This window comes from Scardinius erythrophthalmus (genome assembly GCF_964197995.2).
Source record: "Scardinius erythrophthalmus genome assembly, chromosome: 20".
Classification (NCBI taxonomy): Eukaryota; Metazoa; Chordata; class Actinopteri; order Cypriniformes; family Leuciscidae; genus Scardinius; species Scardinius erythrophthalmus.
Window position 1 is genome coordinate 29,535,180 of NC_138240.1, and position 24,717 is coordinate 29,559,896.

The window sequence follows — 24,717 nt, forward strand, 5'->3', positions numbered from 1 at the left end:
ACTCCTAATAACATATAAAAAAGTGCCAGCAAGTGTTAAACATGCTAACAACATACTAGAAACATGCTAAAACATGCTAGCAAACTCTTAGCTAAGTGCTAAAGCATGCTATTATTGCAATTAAATAGGAATTTGCTGTAACTCAGGCATGGAATGTCCAATCTGCCCCAAACTTCACACTTTTGATAAGAGTCATGGCCTGAATACATCTACATGAGAATGTTCATTTTTAGTAATAGCGCCACCTACTGGCAACAGGAAGTGACATGTTTAACACGTTGATGCCGTTCTAGCAACATGTTAAAAATGACATTGAGTTCTAAACATGCTAGAAACATGTTAAAACATGCTAACAATGCTTAGCTAAGTGCTAAAGAATGCTAATTCAATGAAACATGACTTTTTTGTTACTCAAGAAGGCAATTTCCAATTTGCACCAAACTTCACACGTTTGATAAGAGTTCTGTCCTGAACACACATCCATGCTCATATTCAGCTATAGTCATAACGCCACCTACTGGCAACAGAAACTGACATGGTTAACACAGTAATGCAGTGCTAACCACATAATTATTGTGTACTAAGCATGCTAGAAACAGACTAAACATGCTAGCAACACTTAGCTGAGTCATGAAGCATGCTATTATCACCATTATACAAAACATTTTGTTACTAACTTTGACATACTCTTACTATATATACCTCCTTAAATGTACATTTCCCAACCATGCTCTGTCTTCCTAAAGCCACCGAGTGTTGATGGCACGGGTGCGAGGGCCCTTTCATCGCTGCTTGCAGCTTTAATTAAGTTGGCTTGAGAGAGCCAACTTACTGAAATCCTATTTAAACTTATTATTAAGTTGGCTTGAGAGAGCCAACTTACTGAAATCCTATTTAAACTTATTATTAAGTTGGCTTGAGAGAGCCAACTTACTGAAATCCTATTTAAACTTATTATTAAGTTGGCTTGAGAGAGCCAACTTACTGAAATCCTATTTAAACTTATTATTAAGTTGGCTTGAGAGAGCCAACTTACTGAAATCCTATTTAAACTTATTATTATTATTATTAATCTTCTGTTAAAAACTGTTGACTCAAACTCGTCCTAGAGCTTTAACTCTACATACTCCAAACTCGGCTCAGACACTCAAACTGATCTGAAGTTAGTTGCTATATCTTTTCAGACTGATCGGACTTACGGTTTTCCTAAAAATGACGATCAAAACTTGGAAAAACTCCCATTGACTTACATTAGGGAGTTCTAAAAAATTCAAATTTAGATTCAAACTGACCAACCGACGAAAATTCAAATCAAAATACCTTGAAGACTAAACCAAACTGCCGTTCTATGAGCCATTGAGACTCATTTAAACTAATGCACTCTAAACTCATACACTTTTAAAGTAATTAACTTATAAACTCATGAATTCATAGACTTATGAACTCTTAAACTCATAAATTAACAAACTCTGAACTCTTAAACTCATTTAAATGTATAAACTCTAAACTCATTTAAACTTATAAACTCAAAACTCATTTAAACTTATAAACTAAACTCAAAAACTTGTACACTTATAAACTCATCCATTTATAGACTTATAAACTCTACACTCATAAACTCTGAGTGTGTGTGTGTGTGTGTGTGTGTGTACACACACACACACACACACACACACACACACACACACTCTAAACTCATTTAAACTTATAAACTCAAAACTCAAAAACTTGTAAACTACTTTAAACTTCAAACCACTTTAAACTTATTAAGTTTAAAGCTCCCAGCTCCCAAGCAACTCCATAGCAACCAAACTTGAGTACCCTAGCAACCGTTTTGCAATACCTATATCTCTGTATCAGAACATCGTATAGAGATGAGGTTTGGCTCTTTTGACTCATGCTAGCAAACAGCACTTCCAACATGCTACACATGCTAGCAGTGAATAGCTACATGCTAATAGCGATTAGTTAAGTGCTATATCATGCCAAGATCATGCTAAGAACTCTATAAAGACTCCATAGTAACCATCTGTGACAACTACCAACCACCTAGCAACACCATAGCAACCACCCAGAACACCATAGCAACCGCCTAGCAATACCATAGCAACCACCCAGAACACCCTAGCAACTGCCTAGCAACCACCCAGAATACCCTAGCAACCACCTAGCAACACCATAGTAACCACCCAGAACACCCTAGCAACCGCCTAGCAACCACCCAGAACACCCTAGCAACCGCCTAGCAACCACCCAGAATACCTTAGCAACCGCCTAGCAACACCATAACAACCACCCAGAACACCCTAGCAACCGCCTAGCAACACCATAGCAACCACCCAGAATACCCTAGCAACCACCTAGCAACACCATAGCAACCACCCAGAACACCCTAGCAACCGCCTAGCAACCACCCAGAACACCCTAGCAACCAACCAGAATACCCTAGCAACCACCTAGTAACACCATAGCAACCACCCAGAACACCCTAGCAACCACCCAAAACACCCTAGCAACCAACCAGAATACCCTAGCAACCGCCTAGCAACCACCCAAAACACCCTAGCAACCACCCAGAACACCCTTGCAACCGCCTAGCAACACCCTAGCAACCACCCAGAACACCCTAGCAACCGCCTAGCAACCACCCAGAACACCTTAGCAACCGCCTAGCAACCACCCAGAATACCCTAGCAACCGCCTAGCAACACCATAGCAACCACCCAGAACACCCTAGCAACCGCCTAGCAACCACCCAGAACACCCTAGCAACCGCCTAGCAACACCATAGCAACCACCCAGAACACCCTAGCAACCGCCTAGCAACCACCCAGAACACCTTAGCAACCACCCAAAACACCCTAGCAACCAAACAGAATACCCTAGCAACCGCCTAGCAACCACTCAAAACACCCTAGCAACCACCTAGCAACCACCCAGAACACCCTAGCAACCGCCTAGTAACACCATAGCAACCACCCAGAACACCCTAGCAACCGCCTAGCAACCACCCAAAATACCTTAGCAACCGCCTAGCAACCACCCAAAATACCTTAGCAACCGCCTAGCAACACCATAGCAACCACCCAGAACACCCTAGCAACCGCCTAGCAAAAAAAACGTTCTGGTCCAAACTTTCTCAAGCCAACTTAAAGTTTGTCTCGACGAACTTTTGCATCTAGTTATTATTATTAATCTTCTGTTAAAAACTGTTGACTCAAACTCGTCCTAGAGCTTTAACTCTACATACTCCAAACTCGGCTCAGACACTCAAACTGATCTGAAGTTAGTTGCTATATCTTTTCAGACTGATCGGACTTACGGTTTTCCTAAAAATGACGATCAAAACTTGGAAAAACTCCCATTGACTTACATTAGGGAGTTCTAAAAAATTCAAATTTAGATTCAAACTGACCAACCGACGAAAATTCAAATCAAAATACCTTGAAGACTAAACCAAACTGCCGTTCTATATACTATGAGCCATTGAGACTCATTTAAACTAATGCACTCTAAACTCATACACTTTTAAAGTAATTAACTTATAAACTCATGAATTCATAGACTTATGAACTCTTAAACTCATAAATTAACAAACTCTGAACTCTTAAACTCATTTAAATGTATAAACTCTAAACTCATTTAAACTTATAAACTCAAAACTCATTTAAACTTATAAACTAAACTCAAAAACTTGTACACTTATAAACTCATCCATTTATAGACTTATAAACTCTACACTCATAAACTCTGAGTGTGTGTGTGTGTGTGTGTGTGTGTACACACACACACACACACACACACACACACACACACACACACACACACTCTAAACTCATTTAAACTTATAAACTCAAAACTCAAAAACTTGTAAACTACTTTAAACTTCAAACCACTTTAAACTTATTAAGTTTAAAGCTCCCAGCTCCCAAGCAACTCCATAGCAACCAAACTTGAGTACCCTAGCAACCGTTTTGCAATACCTATATCTCTGTATCAGAACATCGTATAGAGATGAGGTTTGGCTCTTTTGACTCATGCTAGCAAACAGCACTTCCAACATGCTACACATGCTAGCAGTGAATAGCTACATGCTAATAGCGATTAGTTAAGTGCTATATCATGCCAATATCATGCTAAGAACTCTATAAAGACTCCATAGTAACCATCTGTGACAACTACCAACCACCTAGCAACACCATAGCAACCACCCAGAACACCATAGCAACCGCCTAGCAATACCATAGCAACCACCCAGAACACCCTAGCAACTGCCTAGCAACCACCCAGAATACCCTAGCAACCACCTAGCAACACCATAGTAACCACCCAGAACACCCTAGCAACCGCCTAGCAACCACCCAGAACACCCTAGCAACCGCCTAGCAACCACCCAGAATACCTTAGCAACCGCCTAGCAACACCATAACAACCACCCAGAACACCCTAGCAACCGCCTAGCAACACCATAGCAACCACCCAGAACACCCTAGCAACCGCCTAGCAACCACCCAGAACACCCTAGCAACCAACCAGAATACCCTAGCAACCACCCAGTAACACCATAGCAACCACCCAGAACACCCTAGCAACCACCCAAAACACCCTAGCAACCAACCAGAATACCCTAGCAACCGCCTAGCAACCACCCAAAACACCCTAGCAACCACCCAGAACACCCTTGCAACCGCCTAGCAACACCCTAGCAACCACCCAGAACACCCTAGCAACCGCCTAGCAACCACCCAGAACACCTTAGCAACCGCCTAGCAACCACCCAGAATACCCTAGCAACCGCCTAGCAACACCATAGCAACCACCCAGAACACCCTAGCAACCGCCTAGCAAACACCCAGAACACCCTAGCAACCGCCTAGCAACACCATAGCAACCACCCAGAACACCCTAGCAACCGCCTAGCAACCACCCAGAACACCTTAGCAACCACCCAAAACACCCTAGCAACCAAACAGAATACCCTAGCAACCGCCTAGCAACCAATCAAAACACCCTAGCAACCACCTAGCAACCACCCAGAACACCCTAGCAACCGCCTAGTAACACCATAGCAACCACCCAGAACACCCTAGCAACCGCCTAGCAACCACCCAAAATACCTTAGCAACCGCCTAGCAACCACCCAAAATACCTTAGCAACCGCCTAGCAACACCATAGCAACCACCCAGAACACCCTAGCAACCGCCTAGCAAAAAAAACGTTCTGGTCCAAACTTTCTCAAGCCAACTTAAAGTTTGTCTCGACGAACTTTTGCATCTAGTTATTAGGGCCCGAGCACCGATGGTGAGAGGACCCTATTGTTTTTGCTCCGTTTATTATTATTCTTCTTCTCCAAAGTGAATCGCTTTTTAGAGGGCCTAAACATGCTCGAAAACTCATGAAACTTTGCACACGCTTCAGAAGTGGTGAAAATTTACGTGTGATATGGTTTTCAGAATTGGGGGGGGCAAATTCGGTAAATTATTGCCCCCACATTTTGCCCCGGCTCCTGGTTTCACGTACAGGTATGAAATTTGGTACATACATGTAATGACCCAATACCTACAGAAAAGTCTCTTGGAGCATAGCCCTAAACACAACAGGAAGTGAGCTATTTTGAACTTCCTCCTGGATTTTGGCCATTTTTCGTAATTTCCTGATGTTGTACTTTAACGAACTCCTCCTACAGATTTGATCTGATCCTCTTCAAATTTGGTGAGTGTAATCTTAAGGCCTTTGTGACGTTAAATTGCGAAGATCTAGAGTTTTCGTCGAAGGGTGTGCCCTCGGCGGCCTGACAAACATCTATCTATAAATTACAGGAACGTCTGTCTGTCTGTCTGTCTGTGTGTGTGTGTGTCTGTTCCTCGCATATCTCTCGAACCGTTAGTCCGATTAATTTCAAACTCGACAGGTGTCTTGCCACGGGCACGAGTAAGTGCAGTGCCAAGTTTGACATTGTTTGGATGAGAAATGCAAAAGATATCGTTAAATATATCATTTTTAGAAGGTTGTGGTTTAAAAATAAACATTCTGACATTAGAGAGTTGTATCGGTCAAAGAAGCCCCAAGAAGGTTGTGGTTTAAAAATAAACATTCTGACATAAACACTCAGTCAGCTACACTGTTTACTTCTGAATATTATAGTTTGGTTCCCGAACGTGATAAATCCATCTATCTATAAATTACAGAAACGTCCGTCTGTCTGTCTGTGTGTTATTCGCATATCTCTCAAATGTGAGATAACCACTAAATGTGTGAAAACCACTATTTTCTGTTTCAAACTTTCACATAGCATCTTTAGGTTATAACAACATTGAAAATCAAAATCTGGATTTGAATTTTTTTAAGATTTATTATAAAAACGGATTATTTTTTCCCAAAAATGCAATAAATTCATGACTTTTTTTTTTTCAAAATGCTATTAATCCATTGAATCAATATAAAGTTATTTTTGATCATATTGCCATCGCAAGAAATATCTCCTGAACTTTTTTGACGGCGATCAGCTCACAAAAACTGATTTTGCACGGGCACTTTGCACTGCTCCCTGAATCGAGGTGCTTATTCATTTGTGGATGTAAACTGAATCTGTAAGTCGACTGTAAGTCGAGCCGGGGTAAAATGTAGGGGCAATAAGTAAGCCATTTTGCCCCATCCAATTTTTAAAACCACATCACACGTAAATTGTCACCACTTCTGAAGCGTGTGCAAAGTTTCATGATTTTTCGAGCACGTTTTGTATTTGCCACACTTCCTGCTACCAGCAGGTGGCGCTATTGCTATAATCATAATGAGCATTGGCATGTGTTCAGGACAGGACTCTTATCAAACATGTGAAGTTTGGGGCAGATTGAAAATTGTATGCCTGAGTTACTGCAGGCTGTCTGTGGTTGCCTAGCAACATCAGAACTGCAAGCAACATTAATATTGAACTTATCTGATCATGCATATATCACCAAAAGGCCGAAATTGGGTGAACTAGTGCAAAAAATGCCCGTGCAAAATCAGTTTTTGTGTGTGTTTTTAGATATTGTTGGTTTGGTGTGTGCTCATTGTTACAATTACACAGCAAAAGTTCAGTGATATTTTTATTTGTGCATGGTAATGAGAGGACCCTATTGTTTTTGCTCCGTTTATTAGGGCCCGAGCACCGATGGTGAGAGGACCCTATTGTTTTTGCTCCGTTTATTAGGGCCCGAGCACCGATGGTGAGAGGACCCTATTGTTTTTGCTCCGTTTATTAGGGCCCGAGCACCGATGGTGAGAGGACCCTATTGTTTTTGCTCCGTTTATTATTATTCTTCTTCTCCAAAGTGAATCGCTTTTTAGAGGGCCTAAACATGCTCGAAAACTCATGAAACTTTGCACACGCTTCAGAAGTGGTGAAAATTTACGTGTGATATGGTTTTCAGAATTGGGGGGGGCAAATTCGGTAAATTATTGCCCCCACATTTTGCCCCGGCTCCTGGTTTCACGTACAGGTATGAAATTTGGTACATACATGTAATGACCCAATACCTACAGAAAAGTCTCTTGGAGCATAGCCCTAAACACAACAGGAAGTGAGCTATTTTGAACTTCCTCCTGGATTTTGGGCATTTTTCGTAATTTCCTGATGTTGTACTTTAACGAACTCCTCCTACAGATTTGATCTGATACTCTTCAAATTTGGTGAGTGTAATCTTAAGGCCTTTGTGACGTTAAATTGCGAAGATCTAGAGTTTTCGTCGAAGGGTGTGCCCTCGGCGGCCTGACAAACATCTATCTATAAATTACAGGAACGTCTGTCTGTCTGTCTGTCTGTGTGTGTGTGTGTCTGTTCCTCGCATATCTCTCGAACCGTTAGTCCGATTGATTTCAAACTCGACAGGTGTCTCGCCACGGGCACGAGTAAGTGCAGTGCCAAGTTTGACATTGTTTGGATGAGAAATGCAAAAGATATCAAATATATCATTTTTAGAAGGTTGTGGTTTAAAAATAAACATTCTGACATTAGAGAGTTGTATCGGTCAAAGAAGCCCCAAGAAGGCTGTGGTTTAAAAATAAACATTCTGACATAAACACTCAGTCAGCTACACTGTTTACTTCTGAATATTATAGTTTGGTTCCCGAACGTGATAAATCCATCTATCTATAAATTACAGAAACGTCCGTCTGTCTGTCTGTGTGTTATTCGCATATCTCTCGAATGTGAGATAACCACTAAATGTGTGAAAACCACTATTTTCTGTTTCAAACTTTCACATAGCATCTTTAGGTTATAACAACATTGAAAATCAAAATCTGGATTTGAATTTTTTAAGATTTATTATAAAAACGGATTATTTTTTCCCAAAAATGCAATAAATTCATGACTTTTTTTTTTTTTCAAAATGCTATTAATCCATTGAATCAATATAAAGTTATTTTTGATCATATTGCCATCGCAAGAAATATCTCCTGAACTTTTTTGACGGCGATCAGCTCACAAAAACTGATTTTGCACGGGCACTTTGCACTGCTCCCTGAATCGAGGTGCTTATTCATTTGTGGATGTAAACTGAATCTGTAAGTCAGCTATGCTGTTAGTGTTTACTTCTGAATATTATATTTCATTCTGGTGCGCTTAACGTTGTCGCTACTGTGTAATAGTAGCCTATGCTATTCACCAACTAAACATATCCTATTCAATGCGTTCACAGTCTCTTTCACGGGCATCATTTGTAGTTGCCTATTCACAAACTGTTTGCTCAAGCATAGCGTTTTCTCAGAGTTCACTGTGTGCTTTTTACCATGCACAAATAAAAATGTCACTGAACTTTTGCTGTGTAATTGTAACAATGAGCACACACCAAACCAACAATTACTAAAAACACACACAAAAACTGATTTTGCACGGGCCTTTTTTGCACTAGTTCACCCAATTTCGGCCTTTTGGTGATATATGCATGATCAGATAAGTTCAATATTAATGTTGCTTGCAGTTCCGATGTTGCTAGGCAACCACAGACAGCCTGCAGTAACTTAGGCATACAATTTCCAATCTGCCCCAAACTTCACATGTTTGATAAGAGTCCTGTCCTGAACACATGACCATGCTCATATTTGGTTATAGCAATAGCGCCACCTGCTGGTAGCAGGAAGTGTGGCAAATACAAAACGTGCTCGAAAAATCATGAAACTTTGCACACGCTTCAGAAGTGGTGAAAATTTACGTGTGATATGGTTTTCAAAATTGGGTGGGGCAAAATGGCTTAATTATTGCCCCTACATTTTGCCCCGGCTCGACGTTTCACGTACAGGTATGAAATTTGGTACATACATGTAATGACCCAATACCTACAAAAAAGTCTCTTGGAGCGTAGCCCTAAACACAACAGGAAGTCAGCTATTTTGAACTTCCTCTCAGATTTTGGGCAGTTTTTGCCATTTCCTGATGTTGTACTTTAACAAACTCCTCCTACAGTTTTGATCTGATCCTCTTCAAATTTGGTGAGTGTAATCTTAAGGCCTTTCCTAAAGGTGCCGGGTGGCGGTGGCAGGGGTGCGAGGGCCCTTTCCATCGCTGCTTGCAGCTTTAATTAGGGCCCGAGCACCGATGGTGAGAGGACCCTATTGTTTTTGCTCCGTTTATTATTATTCTTCTTCTCCAAAGTGAATCGCTTTTTAGAGGGCCTAAACATGCTCGAAAACTCATGAAACTTTGCACACGCTTCAGAAGTGGTGAAAATTTACGTGTGATATGGTTTTCAGAATTGTGGGGGGCAAATTCGGTAAATTATTGCCCCCACATTTTGCCCCGGCTCCTGGTTTCACGTACAGGTATGAAATTTGGTACATACATGTAATGACCCAATACCTACAGAAAAGTCTCTTGGAGCATAGCCCTAAACACAACAGGAAGTGAGCTATTTTGAACTTCCTCCTGGATTTTGGGCATTTTTCGTAATTTCCTGATGTTGTACTTTAACGAACTCCTCCTACAGATTTGATCTGATACTCTTCAAATTTGGTGAGTGTAATCTTAAGGCCTTTGTGACGTTAAATTGCGAAGATCTAGAGTTTTCGTCGAAGGGTGTGCCCTCGGCGGCCTGACAAACATCTATCTATAAATTACAGGAACGTCTGTCTGTCTGTCTGTCTGTGTGTGTGTGTGTCTGTTCCTCGCATATCTCTCGAACCGTTAGTCCGATTGATTTCAAACTCGACAGGTGTCTTGCCACGGGCACGAGTAAGTGCAGTGCCAAGTTTGACATTGTTTGGATGAGAAATGCAAAAGATATCGTTAAATATATCATTTTTAGAAGGTTGTGGTTTAAAAATAAACATTCTGACATTAGAGAGTTGTATCGGTCAAAGAAGCCCCAAGAAGGCTGTGGTTTAAAAATAAACATTCTGACATAAACACTCAGTCAGCTACACTGTTTACTTCTGAATATTATAGTTTGGTTCCCGAACGTGATAAATCCATCTATCTATAAATTACAGAAACGTCCGTCTGTCTGTCTGTGTGTTATTCGCATATCTCTCGAATGTGAGATAACCACTAAATGTGTGAAAACCACTATTTTCTGTTTCAAACTTTCACATAGCATCTTTAGGTTATAACAACATTGAAAATCAAAATCTGGATTTGAATTTTTTAAGATTTATTATAAAAACGGATTATTTTTTCCCAAAAATGCAATAAATTCATGACTTTTTTTTTTTTTTTTTAAATGCTATTAATCCATTGAATCAATATAAAGTTATTTTTGATCATATTGCCATCGCAAGAAATATCTCCTGAACTTTTTTGACGGCGATCAGCTCACAAAAACTGATTTTGCACGGGCACTTTGCACTGCTCCCTGAATCGAGGTGCTTATTCATTTGTGGATGTAAACTGAATCTGTAAGTCAGCTATGCTGTTAGTGTTTACTTCTGAATATTATATTTCATTCTGGTGCGCTTAACGTTGTCGCTACTGTGTAATAGTAGCCTATGCTATTCACCAACTAAACATATCCTATTCAATGCGTTCACAGTCTCTTTCACGGGCATCATTTGTAGTTGCCTATTCACAAACTGTTTGCTCAAGCATAGCGTTTTCTCGGAGTTCACTGTGTGCTTTTTACCATGCACAAATAAAAATGTCACTGAACTTTTGCTGTGTAATTGTAACAATGAGCACACACCAAACCAACAATTACTAAAAACACACACAAAAACTGATTTTGCACGGGCATTTTTTGCACTAGTTCACCCAATTTCGGCCTTTTGGTGATATATGCATGATCAGATAAGTTCAATATTAATGTTGCTTGCAGTTCTGATGTTGCTAGGCAACCACAGACAGCCTGCAGTAACTCAGGCATACAATTTTCAATCTGCCACAAACTTCACATGTTTGATAAGAGTCCTGTCCTGAACACATGCCAATGCTCATTATGATTATAGCAATAGCACCACCTGCTGGTAGCAGGAAGTGTGGCAAATACAAAACGTGCTCGAAAAATCATGAAACTTTGCACACGCTTCAGAAGTGGTGACAATTTACGTGTGATGTGGTTTTAAAAATTGGGTGGGGCAAAATGGCTTACTTATTGCCCCTACATTTTGCCCCGGCTCGACGTTTCACGTACAGGTATGAAATTTGGTACACACATGTAAAGACCCAATACCTACAAAAAAGTCTCTTGGAGCATAGCCCTAAACACAACAGGAAGTCAGTTATTTTGAACTTCCTGTCAGATTTTGGGCAGTTTTTGCCATTTCCTGATGTTGTACTTTAACAAACTCCTACAGTTTTGATCTGATCCTCTTCAAATTTGGTGAGTGTAATCTTAAGGCCTTTCCTAAAGGTGCCGGGTGGCGGTGGCAGGGGTGCGAGGGCCCTTTTCATCGCTGCTTGCAGCTTTAATTAGGGCCCGAGCACCGATGGTGAGAGGACCCTATTGTTTTTGCTCCGTTTATTAGGGCCCGAGCACCGATGGTGAGAGGACCCTATTGTTTTTGCTCCGTTTATTATTATTCTTCTTCTCCAAAGTGAATCGCTTTTTAGAGGGCCTAAACATGCTCGAAAACTCATGAAACTTTGCACACGCTTCAGAAGTGGTGAAAATTTACGTGTGATATGGTTTTCAGAATTGTGGGGGGCAAATTCGGTAAATTATTGCCCCCACATTTTGCCCCGGCTCCTGGTTTCACGTACAGGTATGAAATTTGGTACATACATGTAATGACCCAATACCTACAGAAAAGTCTCTTGGAGCATAGCCCTAAACACAACAGGAAGTGAGCTATTTTGAACTTCCTCCTGGATTTTGGGCATTTTTCGTAATTTCCTGATGTTGTACTTTAACGAACTCCTCCTACAGATTTGATCTGATACTCTTCAAATTTGGTGAGTGTAATCTTAAGGCCTTTGTGACGTTAAATTGCGAAGATCTAGAGTTTTCGTCGAAGGGTGTGCCCTCGGCGGCCTGACAAACATCTATCTATAAATTACAGGAACGTCTGTCTGTCTGTCTGTCTGTGTGTGTGTGTGTCTGTTCCTCGCATATCTCTCGAACCGTTAGTCCGATTGATTTCAAACTCGACAGGTGTCTTGCCACGGGCACGAGTAAGTGCAGTGCCAAGTTTGACATTGTTTGGATGAGAAATGCAAAAGATATCGTTAAATATATCATTTTTAGAAGGTTGTGGTTTAAAAATAAACATTCTGACATTAGAGAGTTGTATCGGTCAAAGAAGCCCCAAGAAGGCTGTGGTTTAAAAATAAACATTCTGACATAAACACTCAGTCAGCTACACTGTTTACTTCTGAATATTATAGTTTGGTTCCCGAACGTGATAAATCCATCTATCTATAAATTACAGAAACGTCCGTCTGTCTGTCTGTGTGTTATTCGCATATCTCTCGAATGTGAGATAACCACTAAATGTGTGAAAACCACTATTTTCTGTTTCAAACTTTCACATAGCATCTTTAGGTTATAACAACATTGAAAATCAAAATCTGGATTTGAATTTTTTAAGATTTATTATAAAAACGGATTATTTTTTCCCAAAAATGCAATAAATTCATGACTTTTTTTTTTTTTTTTTAAATGCTATTAATCCATTGAATCAATATAAAGTTATTTTTGATCATATTGCCATCGCAAGAAATATCTCCTGAACTTTTTTGACGGCGATCAGCTCACAAAAACTGATTTTGCACGGGCACTTTGCACTGCTCCCTGAATCGAGGTGCTTATTCATTTGTGGATGTAAACTGAATCTGTAAGTCAGCTATGCTGTTAGTGTTTACTTCTGAATATTATATTTCATTCTGGTGCGCTTAACGTTGTCGCTACTGTGTAATAGTAGCCTATGCTATTCACCAACTAAACATATCCTATTCAATGCGTTCACAGTCTCTTTCACGGGCATCATTTGTAGTTGCCTATTCACAAACTGTTTGCTCAAGCATAGCGTTTTCTCTGAGTTCACTGTGTGCTTTTTACCATGCACAAATAAAAATGTCACTGAACTTTTGCTGTGTAATTGTAACAATGAGCACACACCAAACCAACAATTACTAAAAACACACACAAAAACTGATTTTGCACGGGCATTTTTTGCACTAGTTCACCCAATTTCGGCCTTTTGGTGATATATGCATGATCAGATAAGTTCAATATTAATGTTGCTTGCAGTTCTGATGTTGCTAGGCAACCACAGACAGCCTGCAGTAACTCAGGCATACAATTTTCAATCTGCCACAAACTTCACATGTTTGATAAGAGTCCTGTCCTGGACAGATGCCAATGCTCATTATGATTATAGCAATAGCACCACCTGCTGGTAGCAGGAAGTGTGGCAAATACAAAACGTGCTCGAAAAATCATGAAACTTTGCACACGCTTCAGAAGTGGTGACAATTTACGTGTGATGTGGTTTTAAAAATTGGGTGGGGCAAAATGGCTTACTTATTGCCCCTACATTTTGCCCCGGCTCGACGTTTCACGTACAGGTATGAAATTTGGTACACACATGTAAAGACCCAATACCTACAAAAAAGTCTCTTGGAGCATAGCCCTAAACACAACAGGAAGTCAGTTATTTTGAACTTCCTGTCAGATTTTGGGCAGTTTTTGCCATTTCCTGATGTTGTACTTTAACAAACTCCTACAGTTTTGATCTGATCCTCTTCAAATTTGGTGAGTGTAATCTTAAGGCCTTTCCTAAAGGTGCCGGGTGGCGGTGGCAGGGGTGCGAGGGCCCTTTTCATCGCTGCTTGCAGCTTTAATTATTATTATTATTATTAGGGCCCGAGCACCGATGGTGTGAGGACCCTCTTGGAATTGCTCTGTTTATTATTATTATTATTATTAGGGCCCGAGCACCGATGGTGTGAGGACCCTCTTGGAATTGCTCTGTTTATTATTATTATTATTATTATTAGGGCCCGAGCACCGATGGTGAGAGGACCCTATTGTTTTTGCTCCGTTTATTATTCTTCTTCTTCTCCAAAGTGAATCGCTTTTTAGAGGGCCTAAACATGCTCGAAAACTCATGAAACTTTGCACACGCTTCAGAAGTGGTGAAAATTTACGTGTGATATGGTTTTCAGAATTGGGGGGGGCAAATTCGGTAAATTATTGCCCCCACATTTTGCCCTGGCTCCTGGTTTCACGTACAGGTATGAAATTTGGTACATACATGTAATGACCCAATACCTACAGAAAAGTCTCTTGGAGCATAGCCCTAAACACAACAGGAAGTGAGCTATTTTGAACTTCCTCCTGGATTTTGGGCATTTTTCGTAATTTCCTGATGTTGTACTTTAACGAACTCCTCCTACAGATTTGATCTGATACTCTTCAAATTTGGTGAGTGTAATCTTAAGGCCTTTGTGACGTTAAATTGCGAAGATCTAGAGTTTTCGTCGAAGGGTGTGCCCTCGGCGGCCTGACAAACATCTATCTATAAATTACAGGAACGTCTGTCTGTCTGTCTGTCTGTGTGTGTGTGTGTCTGTTCCTCGCATATCTCTCGAACCGTTAGTCCGATTGATTTCAAACTCGACAGGTGTCTCGCCACGGGCACGAGTAAGTGCAGTGCCAAGTTTGACATTGTTTGGATGAGAAATGCAAAAGATATCAAATATATCATTTTTAGAAGGTTGTGGTTTAAAAATAAACATTCTGACATTAGAGAGTTGTATCGGTCAAAGAAGCCCCAAGAAGGCTGTGGTTTAAAAATAAACATTCTGACATAAACACTCAGTCAGCTACACTGTTTACTTCTGAATATTATAGTTTGGTTCCCGAACGTGATAAATCCATCTATCTATAAATTACAGAAACGTCCGTCTGTCTGTCTGTGTGTTATTCGCATATCTCTCGAATGTGAGATAACCACTAAATGTGTGAAAACCACTATTTTCTGTTTCAAACTTTCACATAGCATCTTTAGGTTATAACAACATTGAAAATCAAAATCTGGATTTGAATTTTTTAAGATTTATTATAAAAACGGATTATTTTTTCCCAAAAATGCAATAAATTCATGACTTTTTTTTTTTTTCAAAATGCTATTAATCCATTGAATCAATATAAAGTTATTTTTGATCATATTGCCATCGCAAGAAATATCTCCTGAACTTTTTTGACGGCGATCAGCTCACAAAAACTGATTTTGCACGGGCACTTTGCACTGCTCCCTGAATCGAGGTGCTTATTCATTTGTGGATGTAAACTGAATCTGTAAGTCAGCTATGCTGTTAGTGTTTACTTCTGAATATTATATTTCATTCTGGTGCGCTTAACGTTGTCGCTACTGTGTAATAGTAGCCTATGCTATTCACCAACTAAACATATCCTATTCAATGCGTTCACAGTCTCTTTCACGGGCATCATTTGTAGTTGCCTATTCACAAACTGTTTGCTCAAGCATAGCGTTTTCTCAGAGTTCACTGTGTGCTTTTTACCATGCACAAATAAAAATGTCACTGAACTTTTGCTGTGTAATTGTAACAATGAGCACACACCAAACCAACAATTACTAAAAACACACACAAAAACTGATTTTGCACGGGCATTTTTTGCACTAGTTCACCCAATTTCGGCCTTTTGGTGATATATGCATGATCAGATAAGTTCAATATTAATGTTGCTTGCAGTTCCGATGTTGCTAGGCAACCACAGACAGCCTGCAGTAACTTAGGCATACAATTTCCAATCTGCCCCAAACTTCACATGTTTGATAAGAGTCCTGTCCTGAACACATGACCATGCTCATATTTGGTTATAGCAATAGCGCCACCTGCTGGTAGCAGGAAGTGTGGCAAATACAAAACGTGCTCGAAAAATCATGAAACTTTGCACACGCTTCAGAAGTGGTGAAAATTTACGTGTGATATGGTTTTCAAAATTGGGTGGGGCAAAATGGCTTAATTATTGCCCCTACATTTTGCCCCGGCTCGACGTTTCACGTACAGGTATGAAATTTGGTACATACATGTAATGACCCAATACCTACAAAAAAGTCTCTTGGAGCGTAGCCCTAAACACAACAGGAAGTCAGCTATTTTGAACTTCCTCTCAGATTTTGGGCAGTTTTTGCCATTTCCTGATGTTGTACTTTAACAAACTCCTCCTACAGTTTTGATCTGATCCTCTTCAAATTTGGTGAGTGTAATCTTAAGGCCTTTCCTAAAGGTGCCGGGTGGCGGTGGCAGGGGTGCGAGGGCCCTTTCCATCGCTGCTTGCAGCTTTAATTAGGGCCCGAGCACCGATGGTGAGAGGACCCTATTGTTTTTGCTCCGTTTATTATTATTCTTCTTCTCCAAAGTGAATCGCTTTTTAGAGGGCCTAAACATGCTCGAAAACTCATGAAACTTTGCACACGCTTCAGAAGTGGTGAAAATTTACGTGTGATATGGTTTTCAGAATTGTGGGGGGCAAATTCGGTAAATTATTGCCCCCACATTTTGCCCCGGCTCCTGGTTTCACGTACAGGTATGAAATTTGGTACATACATGTAATGACCCAATACCTACAGAAAAGTCTCTTGGAGCATAGCCCTAAACACAACAGGAAGTGAGCTATTTTGAACTTCCTCCTGGATTTTGGGCATTTTTCGTAATTTCCTGATGTTGTACTTTAACGAACTCCTCCTACAGATTTGATCTGATACTCTTCAAATTTGGTGAGTGTAATCTTAAGGCCTTTGTGACGTTAAATTGCGAAGATCTAGAGTTTTCGTCGAAGGGTGTGCCCTCGGCGGCCTGACAAACATCTATCTATAAATTACAGGAACGTCTGTCTGTCTGTCTGTCTGTGTGTGTGTGTGTCTGTTCCTCGCATATCTCTCGAACCGTTAGTCCGATTGATTTCAAACTCGACAGGTGTCTTGCCACGGGCACGAGTAAGTGCAGTGCCAAGTTTGACATTGTTTGGATGAGAAATGCAAAAGATATCGTTAAATATATCATTTTTAGAAGGTTGTGGTTTAAAAATAAACATTCTGACATTAGAGAGTTGTATCGGTCAAAGAAGCCCCAAGAAGGCTGTGGTTTAAAAATAAACATTCTGACATAAACACTCAGTCAGCTACACTGTTTACTTCTGAATATTATAGTTTGGTTCCCGAACGTGATAAATCCATCTATCTATAAATTACAGAAACGTCCGTCTGTCTGTCTGTGTGTTATTCGCATATCTCTCGAATGTGAGATAACCACTAAATGTGTGAAAACCACTATTTTCTGTTTCAAACTTTCACATAGCATCTTTAGGTTATAACAACATTGAAAATCAAAATCTGGATTTGAATTTTTTAAGATTTATTATAAAAACGGATTATTTTTTCCCAAAAATGCAATAAATTCATGACTTTTTTTTTTTTTTTTTAAATGCTATTAATCCATTGAATCAATATAAAGTTATTTTTGATCATATTGCCATCGCAAGAAATATCTCCTGAACTTTTTTGACGGCGATCAGCTCACAAAAACTGATTTTGCACGGGCACTTTGCACTGCTCCCTGAATCGAGGTGCTTATTCATTTGTGGATGTAAACTGAATCTGTAAGTCAGCTATGCTGTTAGTGTTTACTTCTGAATATTATATTTCATTCTGGTGCGCTTAACGTTGTCGCTACTGTGTAATAGTAGCCTATGCTATTCACCAACTAAACATATCCTATTCAATGCGTTCACAGTCTCTTTCACGGGCATCATTTGTAGTTGCCTATTCACAAACTGTTTGCTCAAGCATAGCGTTTTCTCGGAGTTCACTGTGTGCTTTTTACCATGCACAAATAAAAATGTCACTGAACTTTTGCTGTGTAATTGTAACAATGAGCACACACCAAACCAACAATTACTAAAAACACACACAAAAACTGATTTTGCACGGGCATTTTTTGCACTAGTTCACCCAATTTCGGCCTTTTGGTGATATATGCATGATCAGATAAGTTCAATATTAATGTTGCTTGCAGTTCTGATGTTGCTAGGCAACCACAGACAGCCTGCAGTAACTCAGGCATACAATTTTCAATCTGCCACAAACTTCACATGTTTGATAAGAGTCCTGTCCTGAACACATGCCAATGCTCATTATGATTATAGCAATAGCACCACCTGCTGGTAGCAGGAAGTGTGGCAAATACAAAACGTGCTCGAAAAATCATGAAACTTTGCACACGCTTCAGAAGTGGTGACAATTTACGTGTGATGTGGTTTTAAAAATTGGGTGGGGCAAAATGGCTTACTTATTGCCCCTACATTTTGCCCCGGCTCGACGTTTCACGTACAGGTATGAAATTTGGTACACACATGTAAAGACCCAATACCTACAAAAAAGTCTCTTGGAGCATAGCCCTAAACACAACAGGAAGTCAGTTATTTTGAACTTCCTGTCAGATTTTGGGCAGTTTTTGCCATTTCCTGATGTTGTACTTTAACAAACTCCTACAGTTTTGATCTGATCCTCTTCAAATTTGGTGAGTGTAATCTTAAGGCCTTTCCTAAAGGTGCCGGGTGGCGGTGGCAGGGGTGCGAGGGCCCTTTTCATCGCTGCTTGCAGCTTTAATTAGGGCCCGAGCACCGATGGTGAGAGGACCCTATTGTTTTTGCTCCGTTTATTAGGGCCCGAGCACCGATGGTGAGAGGACCCTATTGTTTTTGCTCCGTTTATTATTATTCTTCTTCTCCAAAGTGAATCGCTTTTTAGAGGGCCTAAACATGCTCGAAAACTCATGAAACTTTGCACACGCTTCAGAAGTGGTGAAAATTTACGTGTGATATGGTTTTCAGAATTGGGGGGGGCAAATTCGGTAAATTATTGCCCCCACATTTTGCCCCGGCTCCTGGTTTCACGTACAGGTATGAAATTTGGTACATACATGTAATGACCCAATACCTACAGAAAAGTCTCTTGGAGCATAGCCCTAAACACAACAGGAAGTGAGCTATTTTGAACTTCCTCCTGGATTTTGGGCATTTTTCGTAATTTCCTGATGTTGTACTTTAACGAACTCCTCCTACAGATTTGATCTGATACTCTTCAAATTTGGTGAGTGTAATCTTAAGGCCTTTGTGACGTTAAATTGCGAAGATCTAGAGTTTTCGTCGAAGGGTGTGCCCTCGGCGGCCTGACAAACATCTATCTATAAATTACAGGAACGTCTGTCTGTCTGTCTGTCTGTGTGTGTGTGTGTCTGTTCCTCGCATATCTCTCGAACCGTTAGTCCGATTGATTTCAAACTCGACAGGTGTCTTGCCACGGGCACGAGTAAGTGCAGTGCCAAGTTTGACATTGTTTGGATGAGAAATGCAAAAGATATCGTTAAATATATCATTTTTAGAAGGTTGTGGTTTAAAAATAAACATTCTGACATTAGAGAGTTGTATCGGTCAAAGAAGCCCCAAGAAGGCTGTGGTTTAAAAATAAACATTCTGACATAAACACTCAGTCAGCTACACTGTTTACTTCTGAATATTATAGTTTGGTTCCCGAACGTGATAAATCCATCTATCTATAAATTACAGAAACGTCCGTCTGTCTGTCTGTGTGTTATTCGCATATCTCTCGAATGTGAGATAACCACTAAATGTGTGAAAACCACTATTTTCTGTTTCAAACTTTCACATAGCATCTTTAGGTTATAACAACATTGAAAATCAAAATCTGGATTTGAATTTTTTAAGATTTATTATAAAAACGGATTATTTTTTCCCAAAAATGCAATAAATTCATGACTTTTTTTTTTTTTTTTTAAATGCTATTAATCCATTGAATCAATATAAAGTTATTTTTGATCATATTGCCATCGCAAGAAATATCTCCTGAACTTTTTTGACGGCGATCAGCTCACAAAAACTGATTTTGCACGGGCACTTTGCACTGCTCCCTGAATCGAGGTGCTTATTCATTTGTGGATGTAAACTGAATCTGTAAGTCAGCTATGCTGTTAGTGTTTACTTCTGAATATTATATTTCATTCTGGTGCGCTTAACGTTGTCGCTACTGTGTAATAGTAGCCTATGCTATTCACCAACTAAACATATCCTATTCAATGCGTTCACAGTCTCTTTCACGGGCATCATTTGTAGTTGCCTATTCACAAACTGTTTGCTCAAGCATAGCGTTTTCTCTGAGTTCACTGTGTGCTTTTTACCATGCACAAATAAAAATGTCACTGAACTTTTGCTGTGTAATTGTAACAATGAGCACACACCAAACCAACAATTACTAAAAACACACACAAAAACTGATTTTGCACGGGCATTTTTTGCACTAGTTCACCCAATTTCGGCCTTTTGGTGATATATGCATGATCAGATAAGTTCAATATTAATGTTGCTTGCAGTTCTGATGTTGCTAGGCAACCACAGACAGCCTGCAGTAACTCAGGCATACAATTTTCAATCTGCCACAAACTTCACATGTTTGATAAAAGTCCTGTCCTGAACACATGCCAATGCTCATTATGATTATAGCAATAGCACCACCTGCTGGTAGCAGGAAGTGTGGCAAATACAAAACGTGCTCGAAAAATCATGAAACTTTGCACACGCTTCAGAAGTGGTGACAATTTACGTGTGATGTGGTTTTAAAAATTGGGTGGGGCAAAATGGCTTACTTATTGCCCCTACATTTTGCCCCGGCTCGACGTTTCACGTACAGGTATGAAATTTGGTACACACATGTAAAGACCCAATACCTACAAAAAAGTCTCTTGGAGCATAGCCCTAAACACAACAGGAAGTCAGTTATTTTGAACTTCCTGTCACATTTTGGGCAGTTTTTGCCATTTCCTGATGTTGTACTTTAACAAACTCCTACAGTTTTGATCTGATCCTCTTCAAATTTGGTGAGTGTAATCTTAAGGCCTTTCCTAAAGGTGCCGGGTGGCGGTGGCAGGGGTGCGAGGGCCCTTTTCATCGCTGCTTGCAGCTTTAATTAGGGCCCGAGCACCGATGGTGTGAGGACCCTCTTGGAATTGCTCTGTTTATTATTATTATTAGGGCCCGAGCACCGATGGTGTGAGGACCCTCTTGGAATTGCTCTGTTTATTATTATTATTATTATTATTATTATTCTTCTTCTCCGCATTGAATTGCATTTTTGAGGGCCTAAACATGCTCGAAAACTCACGAAACTTTGCACACGCGTCAGAACTGGCGAAAATTTACATCTGATATAGGTTTCAGAATTGGACGGGGCAAAATGGCTCGATAGCGCCACCTATAAAAGTTCAACGGAGTGCGCCTCCCGCATCGTTCCACGTACGTGCACGAAATTCGGTACATACATGTAATTACCTAATACCTACAAAAAAGTCTCTTGGAGCGTAGCCCTAAACACAACAGGAAGTCAGCCATTTTGAACTTCCTCTCAGATTTTTGTGCAGTTTTTGCCATTTTCAGGCCTCGTACTTTAACGAACTCCTCCTACAGTTTTAATCTGATCATCTTCAAATTTGGTGAGTGTAATCTTCAGGCCTTTGCGACGTTAAATTGCGAAGATCTTGAGTTTTCGTCGAAGTGCGGGTCCTCGGCGGCCTGACAAATTTCGATGTTTCGCCATGAAACAGGAAGTTGCTGTAACTCAGGCATGGAATGTCCAATCTGCCCCAAACTTCACACTTTTGATAAGAGTTCTGTCCTGAACACATGACCATGCTCATATTCAGTTATAGTCATAGCGCCACCTGCTGGCAACAGGAAGTGACATGTTTAACACTGTTATGGACTCCTAATAACATATAAAAAAGTGCCAGCAAGTGCTAAACATGCTAACAACATACTAGAAGCATGCTAAAACATGCTAGCAAACTCTTAGCTAAGTGCTAAAGCATGCTATTATTGCAATTAAATAGGAATTTGCTGTAACTCAGGCATGGAATGTCCAATCTGCCCCAAACTTCACACTTTTGATAAGCGTTCTGTCCTGAACACATCTACATGAGAATATTCAGTTATAGTAATAGCGCCACCTACTGGTAACAGGAAGTGTCATGTTTAACACGTTGATGCCATTCTAGCAACATGTTAAAAATGCCATTGACTTCTAAACATGCTAGAAACATGTTAAAACATGCTAGCAATACTTAGCTAAGTGCTAAAGCATGCTAATTCAATGAAACAGGATGTTGTTGTTACTCAAGAAGGCAATGTCCAATCTGCACCAAACTTCACACTTTTGATAAGCGTTCTGTCCTGAACACATGACCATGCTTATATTCAGTTACAGTCATAGCGCCACCTGCTGGCAACAGGAAGTGACATGTTTAACACTGTTATGGACTCCTAATAACATATAAAAAAGTGCCAGCAAGTGTTAAACATGCTAACAACATACTACAAACATGCTAAAACATGCTAGCAAACTCTTAGCTAAGTGCTAAAGCATGCTATTATTGCAATTAAATAGGAATTTGCTGTAACTCAGGCATGGAATGTCCAATCTGCCCCAAACTTCACACGTTTGATAAGAATCATGGCCTGAACACATGTCTATGCTCAAATTTAGTTATAGTAATAGCGCCACCTACTGGCACCAGGAAGTGACATGTTTAACACGTTGATGCCGTTCTAGCAACATGTTAAAAATGCCATTGAGTTCTAAACATGCTAGAAACATGTTAAAACATGCTAGCAATACTTAGCTAAATGCTAAAGCATGCTAATTCAATGAAACAGGACTTTGTTGTTACTCAAGAAGGCAATGTACAATCTACCCCAAACTTCACACGTTTGATAAGAGTTATCTCTTGAACACATGTCCATGCTCATATTTAGTTATAGTCATAGCGCCACCTGCTGGCAACAGGAAGTGACGTTTAACACTGTTCTTGACTCCTAATAACATATAAAAAAATGCCAGTAGGTGCTAAACATCCTACCAACATACTAGAGACATGCTGAAACATACTAGCAAACACTTAGCTAAGTGCTAAAGAATGATATTACTGCAATTAAATATGAATTTGCTGTAACTCAGGCATGGAATGTCCAATCTGCCCCAAACTTCACACTTTTGATAAGCGTTCTGTCCTGAACACATGACCATGCTTATATTCAGTTACAGTCATAGCGCCACCTGCTGGCAACAGGAAGTGACATGTTTAACACTGTTATGGACTCCTAATAACATATAAAAAAGTGCCAGCAAGTGTTAAACATGCTAACAACATACTAGAAACATGCTAAAACATGCTAGCAAACTCTTAGCTAAGTGCTAACGCATGCTATTATTGCAATTAAATAGGAATTTGCTGTAACTCAGGCATGGAATGTCCAATCTGCCCCAAACTTCACACTTTTGATAAGAGTCATGGCCTGAACACATCTACATGAGAATGTTCAGTTATAGTAATAGCGCCACCTACTGGCAACAGGAAGTGACATGTTTAACACGTTGATGCCGTTCTAGCAACATGTTAAAAATGCCATTGAGTTCTAAACATGCTAGAAACATGTTAAAACATGCTAACAATGCTTAGGTACGTGCTAAAGAATGCTAATTCAATGAAACATGACTTTGTTGTTACTCAAGAAGGCAATGTCCAATTTGCACCAAACTTCACACGTTTGATAAGAGTTCTGTCCTGAACACACATCCATGCTCATATTCAGTTATAGTCATAACGCAACCTACTGGCAACAGAAACTGACATGGTTAACACAGTAATGCAGTACTAACCACATAATAATTGTGTACTAAGCATGCTAGAAACAGACTAAACATGCTAGCAACACTTAGCTGAGTCATGAAGCATGCTATTATCACCATTATACAAAACATTTTGTAACTGACTTTGACATACTCTTACTATATATACCTCCTTAAATGTACATTTCCCAACCATGCTCTGTCTTCCTAAAGCCACCGAGTGTTGATGGCATGGGTGCGAGGGCCCTTTCATCGCTGCTTGCAGCTTTAATTATTATTATTATTCTTCTTCTTCTTCTTCTCCGCATTGAATTGCATTTTTGAGGGCCTAAACATGCTCGAAAACTCACGAAACTTTGCACACGCGTCAGAACTGGCGAAAATTTACATCTGATATAGGTTTAAGAATTGGACGGGGCAAAATGGCTCGATAGCGCCACCTATAAAAGTTCAACGGAGTGCGCCTCCCGCAACGTTCCACGTACGTGCACGAAATTCGGTACATACGTGTAATGACCTAATACCTACAAAAAAGTCTCTTGAAGCATAGCCCTAAACACAACAGGAAGTCAGCCATTTTG